This window comes from Nerophis ophidion, linkage group LG06 (genome assembly GCF_033978795.1).
Source record: "Nerophis ophidion isolate RoL-2023_Sa linkage group LG06, RoL_Noph_v1.0, whole genome shotgun sequence".
In the NCBI taxonomy this organism is placed as follows: Eukaryota; Metazoa; Chordata; class Actinopteri; order Syngnathiformes; family Syngnathidae; genus Nerophis; species Nerophis ophidion.
This window is the reverse complement of record NC_084616.1, coordinates 4,855,758-4,882,872: the sequence shown is the minus strand read 5'-3', so window position 1 is coordinate 4,882,872 and position 27,115 is coordinate 4,855,758. Positions and strand designations below refer to the sequence as shown.

General features: G+C 40.5%; 1 pseudogene; it reads left to right on the top strand.

Annotated features, from left to right (window-relative positions):
- LOC133553996 (plexin-A1-like) overlaps positions 1-24,160 on the top strand; it is a 162,813-nt pseudogene extending 138,653 nt beyond the window's left edge.
- The last annotated feature ends 2,955 nt before the right edge of the window (positions 24,161-27,115 follow it).

Below are 27,115 nucleotides of genomic sequence, written 5' to 3'. Positions count from 1 at the left end.
TGTAATGATGCTGTGTGGAAGTTACAGCTAGAAATAATAATAGCTCAAGAGAGAGAGAGAGAGAGAGAGAGAGAGAGAGGTCCTGGGGACCAGTGATGTAATGGAAGACCTCGGCCACCTCATATTGAAACACGCCTTGTGGGTTTATTGGACTGTATACTCAAGGGTCGGCCATTGGCCTTGGCCCTGCACCTTTCAGCATCTACATGCTGCCGCTAGGTGACGTCATACGCAAATACGGTGTTAGGGTTCGCTGCTATGCTGATGACACCCAACTCTACATGCCCCTAAAGATGACCAACACGCCGGATTGTAGTCAGCTGGAGGCGTGTCTTAATGAAATTAAACAATGGATGTCCGCTAACTTTTTGCAACTCAACGCCAAAAAAACGGAAATGCTGATTATCGGTCCTGCTCGACACCGACCTCTATTTAATAATACAACTTTAACATTTGACAACCAAACAATCAAACAAGGCGACACGGTAAAGAATCTGGGTATTATCTTCCACCCAACTCTCTCCTTTGAGTCACACATTAAAAGCGTTACTAAAACGGCCTTCTTTCATCTCCGTAATATCGCTAAAATTCGCTCCATTCTGTCCACTAAAGACGCTGAGATCATTATCCATGCGTTTGTTACGTCTCATCTCGATTACTGTAACGTATTATTTTGGGGTCTCCCCATGTCTAGCATTAAAAGATTACAGTTGGTACAAAATGCGGCTGCTAGACTTTTGACAAGAACAAGAAAGTTTGATCACATTACGCCTGTACTGTATATACCTTTATATACATATATACATACATATATACCTATACTGTATATACCTTTATATACATATATACATACATATATACCTATACTGTATACACCTTTATATACATATATACATACATATATACCTATACTGGCTCACCTGCACTGGCTTCCTGTGCACTTAAGATGTGACTTTAAGGTTTTACTACTTACGTATAAAATACTACACGGTCTAGCTCCATCCTATCTTGCCGATTGTATTGTACCATATGTCCCGGCAAGAAATCTGCCTTCAAAAGACTCCGGCTTATTAGTGATTCCTAGAGCTCAAAAAAAGTCTGCGGGCTATAGAGCGTTTTCCGTTCGGGCTCCAGTACTCTGGAATGCCCTCCCGGTAACAGTTCGAGATGCTACCTCAGTAGAAGCATTTAAGTCTCACCATATAACTCATTTGTATACTCTAGCCTTTAAATAGACTCCCTTTTTAGACCAGTTGATCTGCCGCTTCTTTTCTTTTTCTCCTATGTCCCACCCTCCCTTGTGGAGGGGGTCCGGTGCGATCCGGTGGCCATGTACTGCTTGCCTGTGTATCAGCTGGGGACATCTCTGTGCTGCTGATCCGCCTCCGCTTGGGATGGTTTCCTGCTGGCTCCGCTGTGAACGGGACTCTCGCTGCTGTGTTGGATCCGCTTTGGACTGGACTCTCGCGACTGTGTTGGATCCATTATGGATTGAACTTTCACAGTATCATGTTAGACCCGCTCGACATCCATTGCTTTCCTCCTCTCCAAGGTTCTCATAGTCATCATTGTCACCGACGTCCCACTGGGTGTGAGTTTTTCCTTGCCCTTATGTGGGCCTACCGAGGATGTCGTAGTGGTTTGTGCAGCCCTTTGAGACACTAATGATTTAGGGCTATATAAGTAAACATTGATTGATTGATTGATTGATATAAAGTCCAAATGGCAGATTAGTTGTCTGTTGTGCATCTGGAATTTAGGATGTGTAGTGAAGCCATACTTGCCAACCTTGATACCTCCAACTTCGGTAGGTGTGGGGTGGAGGGGGCGTTTGCGTAGTTGGGGGCGTGGTTAAGAGGGGAGGAGTATATTTACAGCTAGAATTCACCGAGTCAAGTCAGTGGGAGAGTGGCCGTGCACAACCCGAGGGTCCCTGGTTCAATCCCCACCTAGTACCAACCTCGTCACGTCCGTTGTGTCCTTGAGCAAGACACTTCACCCTTGCTCCTGATGGTTGCTGGTTAGCGCCTTGCATGACAGCTCCCTCCATCAGTGTGTGTGAATGGGTAAATGTGGAAGTAGTGTCAAAGCGCTTTAAGTAGCTTGAAGGTAGAAAAACGATATACAAGTACAACCCATTTATATATATATATATATATATATATATATATATATATAAGAAATACTTGACTTTCAGTGAATTCTAGATATATATATTTTGTGACCGTCTCCTGCCGTCGTCTTGTGGGTTTAATGGACCACCCAGGAAGGACATCTCTCTTGAGCAAGTTTAACTCTTTTACTTCTCAAATAAAGTTTGTCTTTCGGTCTGGTCGCTTTTTAGCTCCTTCAGTCGGCTGCGTCGTCGTCGTCATGCGCTCTTTTGCTTCCACTCCTCGATCTCTGCTGCAGTCTCTCCAACTCCCTTTGCCCTGATTTTTCCTCCTTCTCCCCGTTTATACACCATGAGGAGATGGGTTCATCTTTTCCCGGTGTGTGAGCCACGCAGCTGATTTAGATTGCTGCGGCGGCGTCGCTCCCGGCACGCCCCGCCTCTCCGCTCCGCCGCATTCTCCGCCTCCTTGCCGCCATTTTGGGCAGGGGTGCAGCGTGCCCTGCCCCGCTGTTGACCCGTCGGCTGTGCCTCTCCACACACACACATATATATATATATATATATATATATATATATATATATATATATATATATATATGGGGCGGTATAGCTCGGTTGGTAGAGCGGCCGTGCCAGCAACTTGAGGGTTGCAGGTTCGATCCCCGCTTCCGCCATCCTAGTCACTGCCGTTGTGTCCTTGGGCAAGACACTTTACCCACCTGCTCCCAGTGCCACCCACACTGGTTTAAATGTAAAAATTAGATATTGGGTTTCACTATATAAAGCGCTTTGAATCATTAGAGAAAAAGCGCTATATAAATATAATTCACTTCATTCACTTCTATATATATATATATAAAAACAAGAGAAATACTTGAATTTTAGTGTGCATTTATTTACACATATACACACACGTAACACTCATCTACTCATTGTTGAGTTAAGGGTTGAATTGTCCATCCTTGTTCTATTCTCTGTCACTATTTTTCTAACCTGAACATGCTGTTTTTTCCTAGTTCTTCTGCTTCGTCTCCTTGTTGTGTGCCCAGTTGAGCACCATACTCTCTAAAAACCGTAGATGTTAATGTCACATATGCATGTCCAGTGGATGGCAATATTGTCCTGTTTAAGAGTGTCACAACATTGCTGTTTACGGCAGACGAAAACGTGACTGCTGTTGTTGTGTGTTGTTACCGCGCTGGGAGGACTTTAATGAAACTGCCTAACAATAAACCCACATAAGAAACGAAGAACTTGACCTCGATCGTTCTACAGTTATAACGTCATTGGGCAGACACGCTGTTTATATTGTGGGAAAGCGGACGTGAAAACAGGCTGTCGACACGTCACTCGGGTCCGCATGGAGAGTGGAAGGGGCGTGGCCTCCAGCTCTGCCTGAATTTCGGGAGATTTTTGTAAGAACATTTGTCCTGGGAGGTTTTCTGGAGAGGCGCTGAATTTCGTGAGTTTAGGCATCTTTTCTCCCAGTTTGTTTCTGGATTCAACGCTGACATGGACCCCCGTTCGTAAGACGGGATGTTGTTGTTTTTCTGGCGACGCTTCAGTGTCATGACGCCTGTCTGTGGTGGAAGTGCAACAATGGGCGGGCTGTGTTCGCACAGCAGGACGTGACATAGAGCATGAAGTATGAAGAAGCTGGCAGCCTGCGGAGTCTGTTTAATGTCCGAGTGCTGAAAGATTCTTATCCATCATCTCACTGCATCGGGGAGGCGTTTGTTTCTTGTTTTTTTTCTTGTTCCATGCCCAATTCTTTCCGGGGCTTAACGATCAACCCGAGCGGGCTGCCAGAGTTCTACACGGCGAGGGGATAATCGGCGAGGAGAAGAACAAGGTCCTGCAGCAGATGGTTGTTGATCTCAACTCTGTCCAGCCTGCCAGATCATTGGAGGACTTTTGTTATCGATGAACAAGATCTTAAAACAGGAAAACGCTGAAAGAGCCATATTGGACCAAAAATACAAAAAACTAAGAATGTAAAATCGTGTGTAAGTGTCTATATTAGCTGTATTAGCCTACTATCAAAATGACTTTAAAAGTATTAAATAAGTGTTATAATGAAGACAACACATGATGTAAGTGTCTGTATTAGCTATAGTAGCCTACTATCAAAGTGACTTTAAAAGTATTAAATAAGTGATATAATGAAGACAACACATGATGTAAGTGTCTGTATTAGCTATAGTAGCCTACTATCAAAGTGACTTTAAAAGTATTAAATAAGTGTTATAATGAAGACAACACATGATGTAAGTGTCTATATTAGCTATATTTGCCTACTATCAACATGACTTTAAAAGTCTCAGATAAGTGTTGTAATGAAGACAACACATGATGTAAGTGTCTATATTAGCTTACTATCAAAATGACTTCAAAAGTCTTAAATAAGTGTTATAATGAAGACAACACATGATGTAAGTGTCTATATTAGCTATATTTGCCTACTATCAACATGACTTTAAAAGTCTCAGATAAGTGTTGTAATGAAGACAACACATGATGTAAGTGTCTATATTAGCTTACTATCAAAATGACTTCAAAAGTCTTAAATAAGTGTTATAATGAAGACAACACATGACGTAAGTGTCTACATTAGCTATATTAGCCTACTATTAAAATGACTTCAAAAGTCTTAATTAAGTGTTATAATGAAGACAACACATTACGTAAGTGTCTATATTAGCTATATTAGCCTACTATCAAAATGACTTTAAAAGTCTCATATAAGTGTTATAATGAAGACAACACATTACGTAAGTGTCTGTATTAGCTATATTAGCCTACTATCAACATGACTTTAAAAGTCTCAGATAAGTGTTGTAATGAAGACAACATATGATGTAAGTGTCTATATTAGCTTACTATCAAAATGACTTCAAAAGTCTTAATTAAGTGTTATAATGAAGACAACACATTACGTAAGTGTCTATATTAGCTATATTAGCCTACTATCAAAATGACTTTAAAAGTCTCATATAAGTGTTATAATGAAGTCAACACATGATGTAAGTGTCTATATTAGCTATATTAGCCTACTATCAAAATGACTTTAAAAGTCTCATATAAGTGTTATAATGAAGTCAACACATGATGTAAGTGTCTATATTAGCTATATTAGCCTACTATCAAAATGACTTTAAAAGTCTCATATAAGTGTTATAATGAAGTCAACACATGATGTGTCTATATTAGCTATATTAGCCTACTATCAAAATGACTTTAAAAGTCTCATATAAGTGTTATAATGAAGTCAACACATGATGTAAGTGTCTATATTAGCTATATTAGCCTACTATCAAAATGACTTTAAAAGTCTCATATAAGTGTTATAATGAAGTCAACACATGATGTAAGTGTCTATATTAGCTATATTAGCCTACTATCAAAATGACTTTAAAAGTCTCATATAAGTGTTATAATGAAGACAACACATGATGTAAGTGTCTATATTAGCTATATTAGCCTACTATCAAAATTACTTTAAAAGTCTTATATAAGTGTTATAATGAAGACTACACATAATGTAAGTGTCTATGTTAGCAATAGTAGCCTACTATCAAAATGACTTCAAAAGTCTTATATAAGTGTTATAATGAAAACAACACATTACGTAAGTGTCTATATTAGCTATATTAGCTTACTATCAAAATGACTTCAAAAGTCTTATATAAGTGTTATAATGAAGACAACACATGACGCAAGTCAATCAATCAATGTTTACTTATATAGCCCTAAATCACTAGTGTCTCAAAGGGCTGCACAAACCACCACGACATCCTCGGTAGGCCCACATAAGGGCAAGGAAAACTCACACCCAGTGGGACGTCGGTGACAATAATGACTATGAGAAACCTTGGAGAGGAGGAAAGCAATGGATGTCGAGCGGGTCTAACATGATACTGTGAAAGTTCAATCCATAATGGATCCAACACAGTCGCGAGAGTCCAGTCCAAAGCGGATCCAACACAGCAGCGAGAGTCCCGTTCACAGCGGAGCCAGCAGGAAACCATCCCAAGCGGAGGCGGATCAGCAGCGCAGAGATGTCCCCAGCCGATACACAGGCAAGCAGTACATGGCCACCGGATCGGACCGGACCCCCTCCACAAGGGAGAGTGGGACATAGGAGAAAAAAGAAAAGAAGCGGCAGATCAACTGGTCTGAAAAGGGAGTCTATTTAAAGGCTAGAGTATACAGATGAGTTTTAAGGTGAGACTTAAATGCTTCTACTGAGGTAGCATCTCGAACTGTTACCGGGAGGGCATTCCAGAGTACTGGAGCCCGGACGGAAAACGCTCTATAGCCCGCAGACTTTTTTTGGGCTCTAGGAAACACTAATAAGCCGGAGTCTTTTGAACGATGCTTTAGTATTGTTTCACTGTAATAAAAAAGTACTAAATCCTGGGTCTCAACTCTGGACAGCCAGTACTTCATCCATGGTCATCGGACCGGACCCCCTCCACAAGGGAGGGGGGTACATAGGAGAAAAAAGAAAAGAAGCGGCAGATCAACTGGTCTAAAAAGGAGGTCTATTTAAAGGCTAGAGTATACAGATGAGTTTTAAGGTGAGACTTAAATGCTTCTACTGAGGTGGCATCTCGAACTGTTACCGGGAGGGCATTCCAGAGTACTGGAGCCCCAACGGAAAACGCTCTATAGCCCGCAGACTTTTTTTGGGCTCTAGGAAACACTAATAAGCCGGAGTCTTTTGAACGATGCTTTAGTATCGTTTCACTGTAATACAAAAGTACTAAATCCTGGGTCTCGACTCTGGACAGCCAGTACTTCATCCATGGTCATCGGACCGGACCCCCTCCACAAGGGAGGGGGGTACATAGGATAAAAAAGAAAAGAAGCGGCAGATCAACTGGTCTAAAAAGGAGGTCTATTTAAAGGCTAGAGTATACAAATGAGTTTTAAGGTGAGACTTAAATGCTTCGACTGAGGTAGCATCTCGAACTGTTACCGGGAGGGCATTCCAGAGTACTGGAGCCCGAACGGAAAACGCTCTATAGCCCGCAGACTTTTTTTGGGCTCTAGGAAACACTAATAAGCCGGAGTCTTTTGAACGATGCTTTAGTATCGTTTCACTGTAATACAAAAGTACTAAATCCTGGGTCTCGACTCTGGACAGCCAGTACTTCATTCATGGTCATCGGACCGGACCCCCTCCACAATGGAGGGGGGGACATAGGAGAAAGAAAAGAAGCGGCAGATCAACTGGTCTAAAAAGAAGGTCTATTTAAAGGCTAGAGTATACAGATGAGTTTTAAGGTGAGACTTAAATCCTTCGACTGAGGTAGCATCTCGAACTTTTACCGGGAGGGCATTCCAGAGTACTGGAGCCCCAACGGAAAACGCTCTATAGCCCGCAGACTTTTTTTGGGCTATAGGAAACACTAATAAGCCGGAGTCTTTTGAACGATGCTTTAGTATTGTTTCACTGTAATACAAAAGTACTAAATCCTGGGTCTCGACTCTGGACAGCCAGTACTTCATTCATGGTCATCGGACCGGACCCCCTCCACAAGGGAGGGGGGTACATAGGAGAAAAAAGAAAAGAAGCGGCAGATCAACTGGTCTAAAAAGAAGGTCTATTTAAAGGCTAGAGTATACAGATGAGGTTTAAGGTGAGACTTAAATGCTTCTACTGAGGTAGCATCTCGAACTGTTACCGGGAGGGCATTCCAGAGTACTGGAGCCCCAACGGAAAACGCTCTATAGCCCGCAGACTTTTTTTGGGCTCTAGGAAACACTAATAAGCCGGAGTCTTTTGAACAATGCTTTAGTATCGTTTCACTGTAATACAAAAGTACTAAATCCTGGGTCTCAACTCTGGACAGCCAGTACTTCATTCATGGTCATCGGACCGGACCCCCTCCACAAGGGAGGGGGGGACATAGGAGAAAAAAGAAAAGAAGCGGCAGATCAACTGGTCTAAAAAGGAGGTCTATTTAAAGGCTAGAGTATACAGATGAGTTTTAAGGTGAGACTTAAATGCTTCGACTGAGGTAGCATCTCGAACTGTTACCGGGAGGGCATTCCAGAGTACTGGAGCCCGGACGGAAAACGCTCTATAGCCCGCAGACTTTCTTTGGGCTTTGGGAATCACTAATAAGCCTTTTGAAGGCAGATTTCTTGCCGGGACATACGGTACAATGAGTTCGAACATCAAATATGTTGTCTTTGTAGCATATTCAACTGAATATGGGTTGAAAAGGATTTGCAAATCATTGTATTCTGTTTATATTTACATCTAACACAATTTCCCAACTCATATGGATGTCCAACATGTCTTCCAAGCCATTCTGAAAAATTCCCCTCCTTGATACTTGATACTTGCATGCTGTTCCCCATCTTTTTTTGGACTTTTAGACCCCCCAATATAATCCCAACACCAGCAACCTACCCTCACTTTTATATCACACCAGGTGCAAGCAAGGTACCTTAATATCGTTTTTTTCCCCCTTCATCCGCTTTCACTCAACATTTTACTCCTGACCAAGCTCAAAGTAAATGGTGGACCGTAAAATGAAGCAGCAAAAGGGGAGCGGGGGAGGAAATAAACAGAAATTGTTTGGGGAACTGTTTAAGAAACACAAGCTGAACACATAAAAACTAAATTCTTTGTTCTCCCGTGGAAGTTGCAAAGACGCATGATCTGTGGTCTAGATCGTGTTTTGTTTAGTTAGTTTTGGACTCCGTTAGTTCCTGTTTTTGTGCTCCCTTGTTTTAGTTTCACCTGCCTCATGTGTTGGGATCACACACCTGCTCTAATCAGACACTTTTATTTAAGCCTGTTTGCGACATTCCCCTTTCATGCTTAGTTAACGTTGCTAAATTCAAGCCATTGGATTCATGCTCTGTATTGTTCGTCTCATGCCTTGCCCAGTAAGTTTTGTTTCTTCTTTCCAAAGATTTCATGTCCATGGTTTCTGGCTAAGAGTTAGTTTTTGTCGCCTGCGTGAAGTTTAGCCTTCGCCTTGTGCGGCCTTTTTGTTTTCACTTTTGAGTCAGATAATTAAATATGTTCCTACCTTCACGCCTGGTCCAGAGTAGTCCGTTTGCATCCCGGGAGAACAAAACCCCCCAGTAAGTTGCGAAAAAACCCTCGTCTTGACAAAGCTTTCCAGAAACTTTCCATGGGAAGTTCATCCAGGGGAATTTTGTATATTTTTGAAGTTGCACACTTTATATATATGTGTATATATATATATATATATATATATATATATATATATATTTTTTTTTTTTTTTTTTTTTTTTCAAATGTATGTGTGTATGTACGTACTTATGTATGTATGTAAATAATAAAAAAATACTACTACTTTAGTCCAAAACCAGTGAATTTGGCACGTTGTGTAATTCGTAAATAAAAACAGCATACCGGTACAATGTTTATATATATATATATATATATATATATATATATATATATATATATATATATATACATATATATATATATATATATATATATATATATATATATATATATATATATGTCTTGATTGGATTATCCAGAGAATAGTGCTCGATACCGTGGTAGAGCGCAATATGTATGTGTGGGAAAAATCACAAGACTACTTCATCTCTACAGAACTGTTTCATGAGGGGTTCTCTCAATCATCAGGAGATTTTAATGGAAGCATTCACATACAATGGTTTATATAGAGCACAGAGTGGGTGGGTACAGGGCGTGGTGATTGGCTCATGTGTTACCTAGGAGGTGTTTCCGTCTGTGGCGGCATGTTGAAATGATTTCACTGCGCTTGTTGAGGGATGACAGGTCTGGATGATATATAACAAACAGTTTCTCTTTCAAGCATAGGTTGCATCTTTTATTACCACTGTTGTAAGGTGTGCTGGATGCAAGAATTTGCCATGTTATTGAATATTCAACATTATTGTCTTTGAGGTTCCAAATGTGTTTGCTGAGTTCTGTAGAGTTCCGCAAAGTCTGGTTTCTAAAGGAGGCGTTGTGATTATTCCATCTTGTTTTGAACGCTCCTTCGGTTAATCCTACGTACGTGTCGGATGTGTTAATGTCCTTGCGTGTTACCTTTGCTTGGTAAACGACTGATGTCTGTAAGCACCCTCCGTTGAGAGGGCAATCAGGTTTCTTGCGACAGTTACATTCCTTATTGGTTTCAGAGTCGTTTAGTCTGGGGGTGGGCAGTCCTTTTGCAATTGCTTTGTTGTGGTTTGAAATGATTTGTTGTATGTTATTCATACAGCTGTAGCTCAATTTAATGTTGTTCTTGTTGAATATTTTTCTTAGGGTGTTGCCTTTGGGGAAGTGTTTGTCGATCAGAGTGAGGAACTTGCGGCCGATGTTGGTTGAGACTTTTTTTGCTGAATGGCGGATTGTACCAGATGATGTTGTTTCGTTTTCTGCTCTTTTTTGGTTGGTTTTCTGGAGTGGGTTCATAGGTGAGGGTGAAGTTATATATATATATATATATATATATATATATATATATATATATAAGAAACAGTAATTTACCTTTTAAAGTCTTGATTGTATTTTTTTTTTAAAGGAGGTAAATAAGCAAAAAAATATAATTACAATTAATAATAAAATAATATGATAATATAGTGATACATTAATAAATACATCAATGATTACATGCAGAGTGATCACATGCATCCAGTATTCGGCTTAACACCAGTTTGAGTTTATCGCCTGAGGGACCAAGTAAAAAAAAATAATAGTCATTTTATTTCAGATCCAGGGGGATCCGTATCACAGAAGGAAAAACACACAACCATAAAACACAAATAAAACAAATACAAGCAGAAATAAAATAAATACAAACTTTTATAGAAGATAAGTGGGCTTTAGGGGGTTCATTTTGATAATTGTGATTGAATTTCATTTAATTTTATTAAATTAAGTAGTATATCAATCATGTTTCTTTTGACATGTATATGTATGTATGTATGTATATATGTATATACTATAGTGTTGTCCCGATACCAATATTTTTGTACAGGTACCAAAATATTTTTCGGTACTTTTCTAAATAAAGGGGACCACAAAAAATGTCTTTATTTGAACAAAAAAATCTTACGTTACATGAAACATATGTTTATTATTGCAATTTAGTCCTTAAATAAAATAGTGAACATACCAGACAACTTGTCTTTTAGTAGTAAGTAAACCAACAAATACTCCTAATTAGTCGGCCGAGGGAATAAGCGGTAGAAAATGGATGGATGGATGGACGCAGTAACATATTGTGTCATTTTCTATTCTATTATTTTGTCAACATTATGAGGGACAAACTGTAAAAAAATGATTATTAATCTACTTGTTCATTTACTGCTTATTGGCTGTTTTAACATGTTCTATCTACACTTTTGTTCAAATGTAATAATCCTTTATTCGTCTCTTCTTCGATACTTTACATTAGTTTTGCATGATACCAAAATTTTGGGTATCAATCCGATACCAAGTAGTTACAGTATCATTGTTGTTTAGCATAGTTGCACAATATTGCACACGTTTATGACAGTGTTGGCGTTGTCTGTACGGCCACCCTCAGTGTGACATGTATGGCTGTTGGCTAAGTATGCCCTTCATTCACATGTGACTGGTGTGTTCTGTGATCGGACATGAGGGCAATTTTTCTTGAAATTGTCAATTATGGATAAAATTCAATATACCCTTTCATACTTCATACTTGATTTTGTCTCCATGGAGACAAGGAGTAGTGATTATAAATCACTGCTGACTGCTGTCAGACATTAGCCGCTAGCTAGCTAGCCATGTTTTAAAGCCATCGTGACGATATACTTTTTAGAGGCGGTGTAGTACCGAATATGATTCATTAATATCGTGGTACTATACTAATACCGGTATACCGTACAACCTTAATATATATATATATATATATATATATATATATATATATATATATATATATATATATATATATATATATTAACAAAAGTTTTTGGCCACCTGCCTTGACTCGCATATGAACTTGAAGTGCCATCCCATTCCTAACCCATAGGGTTCAATATGATGTGGAACTTTGAATGCTCCAGGATACCAAAAACATTTTGGACCATTCCATGCTCCCAACCTTGTGGGAACAGTTTATAGCCGGCTCCTTCCTCTTCCAACATGACTGTGCATCACTGCACAAACCAAGGTCCATAAAGACATGGATGGCAGAGTCTGGTGTGGATGAACTTGACTGGCCTGCACAGAGTCCTGACCTGAACCTGATAGAACACCTTTTGGGATGACTGAGAGCCGGGCCTTCTCCACCAACATCAGTGTGTGACTTTACCAATGCGCTTTTGGAAGAATGGCGGGAAATTGCTATAAACACATTCCGCAACCTTGTGGACAGCCTTCCCAGAGGACTTGAAGCTGTAATAGCTGCAAAAGGTGGAGCCACATCTTATTGAACCCTGGGGGTTAGGAATGGGATGGCAGTTTAAGTTCATATGTGAGTCAAGGCAGGTGTGTCAGGTTCAAACACTGATGACATCTATGAAACAAACAAGAAGCAAGGAATCATTGATTGATTGATTGATTGATACTTTTATTAGTAGATACATACTCTGTACAATTGACCACTTACTTGTCGGGGTCCACGTTAATCAATTCATGGTAGGCACATAGTTCAATTTGGCTCAATGAGGAGAGACGTTTGGGGCTGCAAACTCAGTTGTAGTCTCCCACCACGCTCTGAGGTCCAGTCCCACGTGCTCCTCTATTTATTTACATCACTGAGGTTGGTTCTGAAGGAAAGGGGGGTCATTTCAGCAGCCTCAGGTAGACATTGTGTCTAACAGTACAGCTCGCTTGGGGCGGTGTAGCTCGGTGGGTTGACTGGCCGTGTCAGCAACTTGAGGGTTCCGGGTTCAATCCCCGCTTCCGCCATCCTGGTCACTGCCGTTGTGTCCTTGGGCAAGACACTTTACCCACCTGCTCCCAGTGCCACCCACACTGGTTTAAATGGAACTCAGCGCCGCCATCGTGTGGATTGCACGGACTATTGATGGAGGACATCTCTTAGCACAGGTTTGACTCTTTATTATTTCAATAAAGTCGCTCGCAGGGTCGGTCGGTCGCTCTTTCAGCCCGTCGGCTCCGCCTCTCCACGCTTAGATATTGGGTTTCACTATGGAAAGTGCTTGGAGTCACTAGAGAAACAGCGCTATATAATTCACGTCATTTATCAGAAATGCAAATGTGCTGACACTCGTGATATCGCCTTGTCTCTGCTTTGTTATATTGTTTTTTATATTGGTTTTATATTTATTTATTTTTTGCTGTTGTTTTTTGTTTTTATTCAGTCATTGGTGGAGCATATTATTGTTTTTTTTAATATTGTTTTTAACATGGCTGTGCAGCACTATGTAAACGTTCTTGTTGTTTAAATGTGCTATATAAATAAAGTGGATTGGGTTGGGCCTATCTCAGCTACAATCGGGCGGAAGGCGGGGTACACCCTGGACAAGTCGCCACCTCCGCGACCCCGAAAGGGAATACGCGGTAGAAAATGGATGGATGGATGGAGGGTTGGCCCTAGTGTGCGAATGTGAGTGTGAATGTTGTCTGTCTATCTGTGTTGGCCCTGCGATGAGGTGGCGACTTGTCCAGGGTGTACCCCGCCTTCCGCCCGATTGTAGCTGAGATAGGCGCCAGCGCCCCGCGCCACCCCAAAAGGGAATAAGCGGTAGGAAATGGATGGATTGGATTGGATTGGATTGTCCGCGTCACGGTACTCGATTTTCTGGACATAAACACTCATAAGAGACGACTCGCATTTCAAGATTGCAAGTTGTCCCTTTGCACAGATAGAAAAGTACAACTTCAGCACAATTGATAATAACTATTATAATAGTAATCGTTGCGGCTTGTGCAGCCCTTTGAGACACTTGTAATTTAATATAAATAAACATTGATGGAGATAGGCGCCAGCGCCCCCCGCCACCCCAAAAGGGAATAAGCGGTAGAAAATGGATGGATGGATGTATGGATTGGATTGTCCGCGTCATGGTACTGGAGTTTCTGGACATAAACACTGATAAGAGACGACTCGGATTTCAAGATTGCAAGTTGTCCCTTTGCACAAATAGAAAAGTACAACTTCAGCACAATCAGAAATGCAAATGTGCTGACACTCGTGATATCGCCTTGTCTCTGCTTTGTTATATTGTTTTTTATATTGGTTTTATATTTATTTATTTTTGTTGTTGTTGTTTTATGTTTTTATTCAGTCATTGGTGGAGCATAATATTGTTTTTTTTTAATATTGTTTTTAACATGGCTGTGCAGCACTTGGGAAACGTTCTTGTTGTTTAAATGTGCTATATAAATAAAGTGGAATGGATCGGATTGGATTGTCCGTGTCACGGTACTGGAGTTTCTGGACATAAACACTGATAAGAGACGACTCGCATTTCAAGATTGCAAGTTGTCCCTTTGCACAGAAAGAAAAGTACAACTTCAGCACAATCAGAAATGCAAATGTGCTGACACTCGTGATATCGCCTTGTCTCTGCTTTGTCATATTGTTTTTTGTATTGGTTTTATATTTATTTATTTTTTGTTGTTGTTGTTTTTTGTTTTTATTCAGTCATTGGTGGAGCATAATATTGTTTTTTTTTAAATATTGTTTTTAACATGGCTGTGCAGCACTTTGGAAACGTTCTTGTTGTTTAAATGTGCTATATAAATAAAGTGGATTGGATCGGATTGGATTGTCCGTGTCACGGTACTGGAGTTTCTGGACATAAACACTGATAAGAGACGACTCGCATTTCAAGATTGCAAGTTGTCCCTTTGCACAAATAGAAAAGTACAACTTCAGCACAATCAGAAATGCAAATGTGCTGACACTCGTGATATCGCCTTGTCTCTGCTTTTTTATATTGTTTTTTATATTGGTTTTATATTTATTTATTTTTTGCTGTTGTTTTTTGTTTTTATTCAGTCATTGGTGGAGCATAATATTGTTTTTTTTTTAATATTGTTTTTAACATAGCTGTGCAGCACTTTGGAAACGTTCTTGTTGTTTAAATGTGCTATATAAATAAAGTGGATTGGATCGGATTGGATTGTCTGTGTCACGGTACTGGAGTTTTTGGACATAAACACTGTTAAGAGACGACTCGCATTTCAAGATTGCAAGTTGGCCCTTTGCACAGATAGAAAAGTACAACTTCAGCACAATCAGAAATGCAAATGTGCTGACACTCGTGATATCGCCTTGTCTCTGCTTTGTTATATTGTTTTTTATATTGGTTTTATATTTATTTATTTTTTGCTGTTGTTTTTTGTTTTTATTCAGTCATTGGTGGAGCATAATATAGTTTTTTTTTAATATTGTTTTTAACATGGCTGTGCAGCACTTTGGAAACCTTCTTGTTGTTTAAATGTGCTATATAAATAAAGTGGATTGGATCGGATTGGATTGTCCGTGTCACGGTACTGGAGTTTCTGGACATAAACACTGATAAGACACGACTCGCATTTCAAGATTGCAAGTTGTCCCTTTGCACAAATAGAAAAGTACAACTTCAGCACAATCAGAAATGCAAATGTGCTGACACTCGTGATATCGCCTTGTCTCTGCTTTGTTATATTGTTTTTATATTGGTTTTATATTTATTTATTTTTGTTGTTGTTGTTTTTGGTTTTTATTCGGTCATTGGTGGAGCATAATATCGTTTATTTTAATATTGTTTTTAACATGGCTGTGCAGCACTTTGGAAACGTTCTTATTGTTTAAATGTGCTATATAAATAAAGTGGATTTGTTCGGATTGGATTGTCCGCGTCACGGTACTGGATTTTCTGGACATAAACACTGTTAAGAGACGACTCGCATTTCAAGATTGCAAGTTGTCCCTTTGGACAGATAGAAAAGTACAACTTCAGCACAATTGATAATAACTATTATCAATATAATAGTAATCGTCGCGGCTTGTGCAGCCCTTTGAGACACTTGTAATTTAATATAAATAAACATTGATGGATTTCGTTCAAAAATTTCAGCTCATTTTTACACTTAGCCACTCATCCCGCGGGCCGGATGAAAGTTGTACCTGGACCCCCCTGCTCTGGAGTGCGTTACAAAATGCCGACACAACACTTGCTTATGTTGAACAAAGTGGAGTCATCTGCATGTCGGTCGCCCAGCAGAGTGAGACGGCCATCTCCCCATGCTGAGGATGCTAATGGTTTGTTGTGTTTAGACGGACTTGCATCATTACCACAGAGTCAACAGCCCGGATTGTCCGCAGACAAATGTGGCCTCACATGGACCTGACATCTGCCGGCCGTGTCGACGCGACATTCCTGCCGTCATTAGCGACTCACAGCGGACGACCTGCTGCATCACTTTCAGACACGGGGGGGGGTCTCGCGTTAATGTCCTTTTTTTTTTTTCCTCCCAACCTAATTCTAGATGTGATGCATGTCCTAATTAGGGGGACGTGTCAAAATGTGGCTTCGGACCACCGCGGTTTTTCCTGTCATTGATGCGTGGAAGTTGGAAATCAATCCTCCACTGAGTTCACCCCCAAAATATTCAACCATATACCGTATTTCCTTGAATTACCGCCCGGGGCGCTAATTATTTTAAAACCACTTCTCACTAGGCCTGCGCTTATACATTTGAGTGTGATGTAAGGATACCATCATGAAAAGAACATTTAATAAAAAAACTTTATTATGGTCTTACCTTTACTTATAAATGAAGTCCATGCGCAGCTCCTTCTGATCAAAAGCATCGATAACTTGTTTATAGAAGTCTTCCTTATCTTTCTTCAGTTTTAAAAGTCTCTCTGTCTCGATGGAGATCTTCCTTTATTACCTCCTGCTTTGATTGAAAGTCCAGTTTAGAAAACTGTTTTATTTTAGGTATGTAATCCTCCATGTTAAAAGTGCAAGCGAGAGGAAAAAATAAACAATCGCTGCTTGTTGTCACTTCTTCTGCAGCCGAGTAGTCGCAAGAAGGATCACTAGCGCCCTCTACCACCAGGAGGCGGGAGTCATTTAATGACTCATATTTGACACACGCAGCTATGGTATATTAATAAGACATAGCTGCTTACTGTTCTCTTTAGCATATTCAATAGCTTGGACCTTAAATCCTACTGAATAGCTCTTAATCTTCTTCCCTTTATGCGATTTCAAATGATTGAAATCAGCCTCCTCCATTTTGAAAATGATGACAGGTGAAGTGTCACTCGTGACGTGACGAGTTTGACCCGGTGGATATTCTAGGCATGCGCTAATAAAAATAATATTTTGCGAAACGAGTTTGACCCGGCGTTCATCCTGTGCCGGTGGTAATGCTAAGCATGCGCTAAATATTTTGCGAAACAAGTTTGACCATGAATTGATTAACGTGGACCCCGACTTAAACAAGTTGAAAAACTTATTGGGGTGTTACCATTTTAGTGGTCAATTGTACGGAATATGTACTGTACTGTGCAATCTACTAATAAAAGTATCAATCAATCAATCAAAAGACCCGGCAGTAATTCTAGGCAGGCGCATACTATATACCCGGCGGCAATTCAAGGAAATACGGTAACTTGGATAGTTTCCCTGGCTTGGAGACTCTCCCGAAGGACAGTGCAGCGAAGACACAACAAACTACCTTCTTGTCTCCCATGGACACACCCCTGTTCTTGTTGACTTTGGACTTATTGGCTGCACGACATCAAGGCCGCGGAGCAGAGACACACGGTTTAGCTCGGTTGGTAGAGTGGCCGTGCCAGCAACTTGAGGGTTGCAGGTTCGATTCCCGCTTCTGCCAACCTAGTCACTGCCGTTGTGTCCTTGGGCAAGACACTTTACCCACCTGCTCCCAGTGCCACCCACACTGGTTTGAATGTAACGTAGATATTGGGTTTTACTATGTAAAGCGCTTTGAGTCACTTGAGAAAAAGCGCTATATAAATATAATTCACTTCACTTCACACTGCAGACTTGCACACACACATGCATCCACTAAAATATACGCCACCCCCCATCCAACGTCCTTGACGCAAAACCCATAGGGTTGATGGACGGATGGGCAGCGCCTGAAAAGCTGCAGCCAGCCACCATGGCCCCCCCCTCCCCTCAGTTGCTAGATATCTCAAGATGTACGTTGTAATATGAATATGTGCTTTGCTATGGAGGTTTTTACGAGCCCAGTCTAGATTGTATTTTTTTTGTACTCATCCATCCTCAGTGTTTTACCTTTTTTCGATCTTTTCCAGAGCCTTCCTGTTCTGTAACCCTGTATACTGTTTGTCTAATCTCGAACGAGTTTGTGCTGAAAACAAAGTTTTGTTGTACTTGTGCAATGACAATAAAGACCTAGCTACTGACCTACCCAATCTTCGATCCAGTTGAGGAAGGAAACCGGACAGAAACATGTTGATTCCGATCTAATCCCCCAACATCTCCGGACCTACGACAATCACTTTCACCGACCATGCCAATTAGTTTCCAAACTCACTAAATCTTCCATGTGTTGCCTTCGCTCTCCACTTCCGTCCAGCGCCCCCTAAGTGCCGGCGAGACCCGAGGGTCTCCTGCATCTTTAGGAATTCATGTCATTTTTAACCAGACCCGGCAGTTAGAAAGCGATAATGGAGTCGTTCAGCCCTTTGAGACACTCCGGATTTAGGGTTATATAAGTAAAACCCGGGGCGGTATAGCCCGGGTTGGTAAAATGGCCGTACCAGCAACTTGAGGGTTCAAGGTTCGATCCCAGCTTCCGCCATCCCAGTCACTGCCGTTGTGTCCTTGGGCAAGGCACTTTACCCACCTGCTTCCAGTACCACCCACACTGCTTTAAATGTACCTTAGATATTGAGTTTCGCTATGTAAAAGTGCTTTGAGTCACTAGAGAAAAGCGCTATATAAATATAATTCACTTCACTAAACATTGATTGATTGATTGATTCTCTCTCTCTTTGTTCCGCCCAGCCGCTGCGGATTGACGATAATTTCTGCGGCCACGACTTCAACCAGCCTCTGGGGGGCACCACCACCATCGAGGGCGTCCCGCTGTACGTGGACAAGGAGGACGGCATGACCTCCGTGGCGGCCTACGACTACCGGGGACACACGGTGGCGTTCATGGGCACTCGCGGCGGACGCATGAAAAAGGTAAGCCGCTTGTTCCCGTGTCGCTGGAACCAATGCTAGCTAGCTAGCTAGCTAAGCCGCGAGGGAGTAGGTTTTTGTAGACCTCACTCCTCGACACCTTAAGAGCCACGCTGGGCAATGAGCTGATTGATTGTTAGCTAGCGCTTTGAGCGCAACGGATGCGATGAGCATGACAGCGCAGGCTTTTAGCTCGTTGGTTAGCTCTTGACCAGGAGCATACTGATGCATCACAGAAATGGGGCTTACTGGGAACTGGCAACACTTCCGGTTTCCCAGCATGCTTTGCGACACTTGTTTTTGTAAAAAAAAAAACATGCTTCAGTTATTTATTTATTTAAATTTTATATATATTTATTTATTTGTATTTCTTTTTTTAACATGCTGCTGTTGAAGAATGTAGTTGTTACACCTGTCCTGCTGTTCGGCTCCGGTGCACATAGGTAAACATTTAAATAATAAGCATTTGTTCCGGTGTCGCAGCTAATACCAATGCTAGCTATGTAAGCCGTGAGGGAGTATGTTTTGTAGACCTCACTCCTCGACACCTTAAGAGCCACGCTGGACAATGAGCTGATTGATTGTTAGCTAGCGCTTTGAGCGCAACGGATGCGATGAGCATGACAGCGCAGGCTTTTAGCTCGTTGGTTAGCTATTGACCAGGGGCATACTGGGTTCCAGGAGGATGCATCGCAGAAATGGGGCATACTGGGAACTGGCAACACTTCCGGTTTCCCAGCATGCTTTGCGACACTTGTTTTTGTAAAAAAAAAACATGCTTCAGTTATTTATTTATTTAAATTTTATATATATTTATTTATTTTTATTTATTTTTTTAACATGCTGCTGTTGAAGAATGTAGTTGTTACACCTGTCCTGCTGTTCGGCTCCGGTGCACATAGGTAAACATTTAAATAATAAGCATTTGTTCCGGTGTCGCAGCTAATACCAATGCTAGCTATCTAAGACGTGAGGGAGTAGGTTTTTGTAGACCTCACTCCTCGACACCTTAAGAGCCACGCTGGGCAATGAGCTGATTGATTGTTAGCTAGCGCTTTGAGCGCATTGAATGCGATGAGCATGACAGCGCAGGCTTTTAGCTCGTTGATTAGCTCTTGACCAGGGGCATACTGGGTTCCAGGAGGATGCATCACAGAAATGGGGCTTACTGGGAACTGGCAACACTTCCGGTTTCCCAGCATGCTTTGCGACACTTGTTTTTGTAAAAAAAAACATGCTTCAGTTATTTATTTATTTAAATTTTATATATATTTATTTATTTTTATTTATTTTTTTAACATGCTGCTGTTGAAGAATGTAGTTGTTACACCTGTCCTGCTGTTCGGCTCCGGTGCACATAGGTAAACATTTAAATAATAAGCATTTGTTCCCGTGTCGCAGCTAATACCAATGCTAGCTATCTAAGACGTGAAGGAGTAGGTTTTGTGGACCTCACTCCTCGACACCTTAAGAGCCACGCTGGACAATGAGCTGACGGAATGTTAGCCAGAGCTTTGAACGCAATGGATGCGATGAGCATGACAGCGCAGGCTTTTAGCTCGTTGGTTAGCTCTTGACCGGGGGAATACAGGGTTCCAGGAGAAATGTGGTTTACTGATGCTTCCGGTTTCCCAGAATGCTTTGCGGCACTTGTTTCGTAGAAAAAACATGTGTGTTTACTTAAGTGTTGTCATTTTGGTTTTCACCTGACATTCACGTTGTGATGTTCCGATTAGTTTCATACTGCCGATACAGATACACAGGTGAGGATTGCCGATACTGATCACATGTATTACAGTAACTATACAGTTTTCAATTAATTATTGGTAAGTGCTCTTGACAGTTTACCAATATCAACACAATATGTAAAACTTATTGACATCCTTAAATGTAGTTGTTACACCTGTCCTGCTGTTCGGCTCCGGTGCATATAGGTAAACATTTAAATAATAAGCATTTGTTCCCGTGTCGCTGTTCCACAGCTGGTACCAATGCTTGCTAGCTTAGCCGTGAGGGAGTAGGTTTTGTAGACCTCACTTCTCAACACCTTAAGAGCAGCGCTGGACAATGGGCCGACAACATGTTAGCCAGTGCTTAAAGAGCATGACAGCGCAGGCTTTTAGCTCTATAGTTAGCTTTTGACCAGGGGCATACTGGGTTCCAGGAGGATGCATCACAGAAATGTGTCTTACTGGGAACCGGCAACACTTCCGGTTTCCCAGCATGCTTTGCGACACTTGTTTTGTAAAAAAAAAAAAACATGCTTAACTTAAAGATAGTTGACTTGTGTGTGTTTACTTAAGTGTTGTCATTTTGGTTTTCACCTGACATTCACGTTGTGATGTTCCGATTAGTTTCATACTGCCGATACAGATACACAGGTGAGGAATGCCGATACCGATCACATGTATTACAGTAACTATACATTTTTTAATTCATTATTGGTAAGTGCTCTTGACAGTTTACCAATATCAACACAATATGTAAAACTTATTGACATCCTTAAATGTAGTTGTTACACCTGTCCTGCTGTTCGGCTCCGGTGCACATGGTAAACATTTAAATGATAAGCATTTGTTCCCCTGTCGCAGCTAATACCAATGCTAGCTATGTAAGCCGTGAGGGAGTAGGTTTTGTAGACCTCACTTCTCGACACCTTAAGAGCAGCGCTGGACAATGGGCCGACAACATGTTAGCCAGCGCTTAAAGAGCATGACAGCGCAGGCTTTTAGCTCGTTGGTTAGCTCTTGACCAGGGGCTTACGGGGTTCCAGGAGGATGCATCACAGAAATGGGGCTTACTGGGAACCGGAAACACTTCCGGTTTCCCAGCATGCTTTGCGGCACTTGTTTTGTAAAAAAAAAAAAAACCTGCTTAAGTTAAAGATAGTTGACTTGTGTGTGTTCACTTAAGTGTTGTCATTTTGGTTTTCACCTGACATTCACGTTGTAATGTTTCGATCAGTTCCATACTGCTGATACAGATACACAAGTGAGGATTGCCGATACCGATCACATGTATTACAGTAAATATACATTTTTCAATTAATTATTGGCAAGTGCTCTTGACAGTTTACCAGTATCAACACAATTTGTAAAACTCATTGACATCCTTAAATGTAGTTGTTACTCCTGTCCTGCTGTTCGGCTCCGGTGCACATAGGCAAACATTTAAATAATAAGCATTTGTTCCCCTGTCGCTGTTCCGCAGCTGGTACCAATGCTAGCTAGCCAAGCCGAGAGGGAGTAGGTTTTGTAGACCTTCTTCTCGACACCTTAAGAGCAACGCTGGACAATGGGCCGACAACATGTTAGCCAGCGCTTAAAGAGCATGACAGCGCAGGCTTTTAGCTCGTTGGTTAGCTCTTGACCAGGGGCTTACGGGGTTCCAGGAGGATGCATCACAGAAATGGGGCTTACTGGGAACCGGAAACACTTCCGGTTTCCCAGCATGCTTTGCGGCACTTGTTTTGTAAAAAAAAAAAAAACCTGCTTAAGTTAAAGATAGTTGACTTGTGTGTGTTTACTTAAGTGTTGTCATTTTGGTTTTCACCTGACATTCACGTTGTAATGTTTCGATTAGTTTCATACTGCTGATACAGATACACAGGTGAGGAATGCCGATACCGATCACATGTATTACAGTCACTATAGATTTTTCAATTAATTATTGGTAAGTGCTCTTGACAGTTTACCAATATCAACACAATATGTAAAACTTATTATCATCCTTAAATGTAGTTGTTACACCTGTCCTGCTGTTCGGCTCCGGTGCATATAGGTAAACATTTAAATGATAACCATTTGTTCCCCTGTCGCAGCTAATACCAATGCTAGCTATCTAAGACGTGAGGGAGTAGGTTTTGTAGACCTCTCTTCTTGACACCTTAAGAGCAACGCTGGACAATGGGCCGACAACATGTTAGCCAGCGCTTAAAGAGCATGACAGCGCAGGCTTTTAGCTCGTTGGTTAGCTCTTGACCAGGGGCATACGGGGTTCCAGGAGGATGCATCACAGAAATGGGGCTTACTGGGAACTGGCAACTCTTCCGGTTTCCCAGCATGCTTTGCGACACTTGTTTTTGTAAAAAAAAAAAAACATGCTTCAGTTATTTATTTAAATTTTATATGTATTTATTTATTTGTATTTATTTTTTTAACATGCTACTGTTGAAGAATGTAGTTGTTACACCTGTCCTGCTGTTCGGCTCCGGTGCACATAGGTAAAAATTTAAATTATAAGCATTTGTTCCCGTGTCGCAGCTAATACCAATGCTAGCTATCTAAGACGTGAGAGAGTAGGTTTTTGTAGACCTCACTCCTCGACACCTTAAGAGCTACGCTGGACAATGAGCTGACGGATTGTTAGCCAGAGCTTTGAACGCAATGGATGCGATGAGCATGACAGCGCAGGCTTTTAGCTCGTTGGTTAGCTCTTGGCCGGGGAATACAGGGTTCCAGGAGAAATGTGGCTTACTGATGCTTCCGGTTTCCCAGAATGCTTTGCGGCACTTGTTTTGTAGAAAAAACCTGCTTAAGGTAAAGATAGTTGACTTGTGTGTGTTTACTTAAGTGTTGTCATTTTGGTTTTCACCTGACATTCACGTTATGTTTCGATCAGTTTCATACTGCCGATACAGATAAACAAGTGAGGATTGCCGATACTGATCACATGTATTACAGTAACAATTCATTATTGGTAAGTGCTCTTGATAGTTTACCAGTATCAACACAATATGTAAAACTTATTGACATCCTTAAATGTAGTTGTTACACCTGTCCTGCTGTTCGGCTCCGGTGCACATAGGTAAACCTTTAAATAATAAGCATTTGTTCCTGTGTCGCTGTTCCACAGCTGGTACCAATGCTAGCTAGCCAAGCCGAGAGGGAGTAGGTTTTGTAGACCTTCTTCTCAACACCTTAAGAGCAACGCTGGACAATGGGCCGACAACATGTTAGCTAGCGCTTAAAGAGCATGACAGCGCAGGTTTTTAGCTCGTTGGTTAGCTTTTGACCAGGGGCATACAGGGTTCCAGGAGGATGCATCACAGAAATGTGTCTTACTGGGAACCGGCAACACTTCCGGTTTCCCAGCATGCTTTGCGGCACTTGTTTTGTAAAAAAAAAAAAACATGCTTAACTTAAAGATAGTTGACTTGTGTGTGTTTACTTAAGTGTTGTCATTTTGGTTTTCACCTGACATTCACGTTGTGATGTTCCGATTAGTTTCATACTGCCGATACAGATACACAGGTGAGGAATGCCGATACCGATCACATGTATTACAGTAACTATACATTTTTCAATTAATTATTGGTAAGTGCTCTTGACAGTTTACCAATATCAACACAATATGTAAAACTTATTGACATCCTTAAATGTAGTTGTTACACCTGTCCTGCTGTTCGGCTCCGGTGCACATGGTAAACATTTAAATAATAAGCATTTGTTCCCCTGTCGTAGCTAATACCAATGCTAGCTATGTAAGCCGTGAGGGAGTAGGTTTTGTAGACCTCACTTCTCGACACCTTAAGAGCAGCGCTGGACAATGAGCTGACGGATTGGTTTTGTACTTGTGCTCAGTCCTATCATTTGGGACTTAATCTTCAAATAACACAGGACGGGTGTTTGAAATGACATTAATGCAATTATGTCGTCCAATCATTCTCGAGAGAAGTATTTGGCTGTTAAACCTCACGGAAGCTGCGGTTGAGAAAGCCCATGATGTGCCTGCAAATGTTGGTGTCTGGAGGGGACGTCACGTGGCGAGTGCCAATCAGCCGCTTCTTCGTCTCACACCCAGCTGGGCCACACCTCCCTGGTATCTGCCGCCTTCCCTATCTCTGCTGTCCCGCGGAAGGGAGCGGCAAATCAAACCGGAGAGCTTCTGTGATCAGAGAGTTTTGTGAGGGTTTGTTGTGGCGGCTGCTGCCCGCTCATGAGGATGCGGACTGAAGCAGGTGAAATGCTGTAGTGCAAGTAAGTACTACAGCAGGATGTTGGAAGAGACATATACTGTAGGACCAAAAATACCCCAAAAATCTGTCTGGAGCCGCAAAAAATGAAAAGTCTTATGTAAGTGTTATACTAAAGGCAAGAAGTTTTGTGTCTATATTAGTTATATTAGCCTACTATAAAAAATACATTAAAAGTCTTATATAAGTGTTGTAATGAAGGCAACACATGATGTAAGTGTCTATATTAGCCTACTATCAAAATGACTTTAAAAGTCTTATAAATGTGTTATAATGAAGGCCACACATGATGTAAGTGTCTATATTAGCTATATTAGCCTACTATCAAAATGACTTTAAACGTCTTATAGAAGTGTTATAATGAAGACAACACATGATGTAAGTGTCTATATTAGCTATATTAGCCTACTATCAAAATGACTTTAAAAGTCTTATATAAGTGTTATAATGAAGGCAACACATGATGTAAGTGTCTATATTAGCTATAATAGCCTACTATCAAAATGACTTTAAAAGTCTTATATAAGTGTTATAATGAAGGCAACACATGATGTAAGTGTCTATATTAGCTATATTAGCCTACTATCAAAATGACTTTAAAAGTCCTATATAAGTGTTGTAATGAGGGCAACACTTGATGGAAGTGTCTATATTAGCTATATTAGCCTACTATCAAAATTGCTTTAAAAGTCTTATATAAGTGTTATAATGAAGGCAACACATGATGTAAGTGTCTATATTAGCCTACTATCAAAATGACTATAAAAGTCTTATACATGTGTTAAAATGAAGGCAACACATCATGTAAGTGTCTATATTAGCTATAATAGCCTACTATCAAAATGACTTTAAAAGTCTTATATAAGTGTTAAAATGAAGGCAACACATGATGTAAGTGTCTATATTAGCTATAATAACCTACTATCAAAATGACTTTAAAAGTCTTATATAAGTGTTAAAATGAAGGCAACACATCATGTAAGTGTCTATATTAGCTATAATAACCTACTATCAAAATGACTTTAAAAGTCTTATATAAGTGTTATAATGAAGGCAACACATGATGTAAGTATCTATATTAGCTATTTCAACCTACTATCAAAATGACTTTAAAAGTCCTATATAAGTGTTGTAATGAGGGCAACACTTGATGAAAGTGTCTATATTAGCTATATTAGCCTACTATCAAAATGACTTTAAATGTCTTATATAAGTGTTATAATGAATGCAACACATCATGTGTTTGTATTAGCCTACTATCAAAATGACTTTAAAAGCCCTATAAAAAGTGTTATAATCAAGGCAACACGTGATGTGTCTATATTAGCTATATTAGCCTACTATCAAAATTACTTTAAAAGTCTTATACAAGTGTTATAATGAAGGCAACACACGTGTCTATATTAGCTCAAATAACCTACTATGTAAATGACTTTACAAGTCTTATATGAGTGTTATAATGAAAACAACACATGATGTAAGTGTCTATATTAGCCTACTATCAAAATCACTTTAAAAGTCTTGTATACGTGTTATAATGAAGGCAACACATGATGTAAGTGTCTATATTAGCTATATTAGCCTACTATCAAAATTACTTTAAAAGTCTTATATAAGTGTTATAATGAAGGCAACACTTGATGGAAGTGTCTATATTAGCCTACTATCAAAATGACTTTAAAAGTCTTGTATAAGTGTTATAATGAAGGCAACACATCATGTGTTTATATTAGCCTACTATCAAAATGACTTTAAAAGTCTTATATAAGTGTTATAATGAAGGCAACACATGATGTAAGTGTCTATATTAGCCTACTATCAAAATGACTTTAAAAGTCTTATATAAGTGTTATAATAAAAGCAACACATGATGT